A 2,231-nucleotide genomic window follows, 5' to 3' on the forward strand; every position below is an offset into this window, starting at 1 on the left:
TCTAGGTTCTTATCAATTTTTTTGGTTGGCTACTGTAAATGTTCTACATACTTGTGTTTTGATCTGTTGAGTTTATAATGTAGTGATTAATGGGTAGGTCCAGGATTCTGTGCAATAAAGGTTCAGACCTCTTGGCACTCTGTTTTGGGGGCCACGGGTGGAAAAGAAGACTACCGGGATACTATGATAGTGGCAGCATATTGAGTTGGATAAAGTCGTGGTTATGGCTGTTTTAACGTACTGTATATTAATGACTTTTAAAAAAAATCAATAATTGTATTATTTTATCAATAATTACATTTTTCATATAAAAAAATATGATCAATATCAATGATTTTAATTTTTGAAAAGTGATAATTTCATTTTTTATATATATAAAAAAATCTAATAATGACCATGGGGGTGGGATTGCATTTGCATGCTCCTTCCTACATACAGTGACTCGAAAGTCTACACCCACCTTGCACAGTCTTCACATTTTTTCTGCCTTAAAATACACGAGACAATTATTGATATAAAAAAATATATTATTGATATAAAAAAATAATTGTTTATATACACAAATTAGAATTATTAATATATTTTTTTAAACATTTTGTATCAAGCTATTTTTTATATATATATTTTTTTTAATGATTTATATCAATAATGTCATTTATCAATGTCATTTTTTTTCCATTATCGATATCAAAAATGTAATTATCATAACCGAGAATTGTGCGACAAACAAAAAACATCCAGCTAGAAAGCGGGCCGCAAACAGGCAAGTAACAGAACAACAGTGGTGCGTAGAACGGCATCTCGGAAACACACAACTCCTCGATCCTTGTCACGGATTGGCTATTGCAGCAGACGGCCACACCGGGTTCCACTCCTATCGGCTAAAAACAAGAAGTGGCTCCAGTGGGCACAATTGAGGAGTGGAAAAGCATTGCCTGGTATGATGAATAATGGTTTCTGTTGCGTCGTGCTGATGTCAGAGTTAGGATTTGGCGAAAGAAGCATGAGTTCATGGACCTATCTTGCCCGGTGACAACGGTACAGGCTGGTGACGGGGGTGTAAAGGTTTGGGGAATGTTTTCCTGGCACATGTTAGGTCCCTTGATACCAATTGAGCAACGTTTCCATGCCTGGAGGGAATTCAGGCTGTTCTGGAGGCAAAGTGGGGGGTTGGCCCGACTAGATGGGTGTGCCTAATAAACTGTGTATATATTAAAAACAGCTTTACACAATTGTTTCATACAATTTTCTATTTTGACTGGAATTGTGTTTGTCATTGTTAATAAATACAGCATTTATTTTGAGTTCAAAATAGTTTAGAAAAATACTTTTCTCATCAGATAGTGCTACTTTCCCCTCTTCTTGTAAGAAGAGGCTGGGACCAGGGTTGCAGGAAATATTTATTTGGTGTCACATCCCTGGTAGTATCAATATCCCATCCCTGGTAGTATCAATATCCCATCCCTGGTAGTGTCAATATCCCATCCCTGGTAGTGTCAATATCCCATCCCTGGTAGTGTCAATATCCCATCCCTGGTAGTGTCAATATCCCATCCCTGGTAGTATCAATATCCCATCCCTGGTAGTATCAATATCCCATCCCTGGTAGTATCAATATCCCATCCCTGGTAGTATCAATATCCCATCCCTGGTAGTGTCAATATCACATCCCTGGTAGTATCAATATCCCATCCCTGGTAGTGTCAATATCCCATCCCTGGTAGTATCAATATCCCATCCCTGGTAGTATCAATATCCCATCCCTGGTAGTATCAATATCCCATCCCTGGTAGTATCAATATCCCATCCCTGGCAGTATCAATATCACATCCCTGGTAGTATCAATATCCTATCCCTGGTAGTATCAATAACCCATCCCTGGTAGTATCAATATCACATCCCTGGTAGTGTCAATATAACTATATATATCCCATCTCTGGTAGTATCAATATCACATCCCTGGTAGTGTCAATATCCCATGACTGGTAGTATCAATATCCCATCCCTGGTAGTATCAATATCCCATCCCTGGTAGTATCAATATCCCATCCCTTGTAGTATCAATATCCCATCCCTGGTAGTGTCAATATCCCATCCCTGGTAGTGTCAATATCCCATCCCTGGTAGTATCAATATCCCATCCCTGGTAGTATCAATATCCCATCCCTGGTAGTATCAATATCCCATCCCTGGTAGTATCAATATCACATCCCTGGTAGTGTCAATATCAC

The sequence above is a fragment of the Oncorhynchus clarkii genome, chromosome 19 (assembly GCF_045791955.1).
Source record: "Oncorhynchus clarkii lewisi isolate Uvic-CL-2024 chromosome 19, UVic_Ocla_1.0, whole genome shotgun sequence".
In the NCBI taxonomy this organism is placed as follows: Eukaryota; Metazoa; Chordata; class Actinopteri; order Salmoniformes; family Salmonidae; genus Oncorhynchus; species Oncorhynchus clarkii.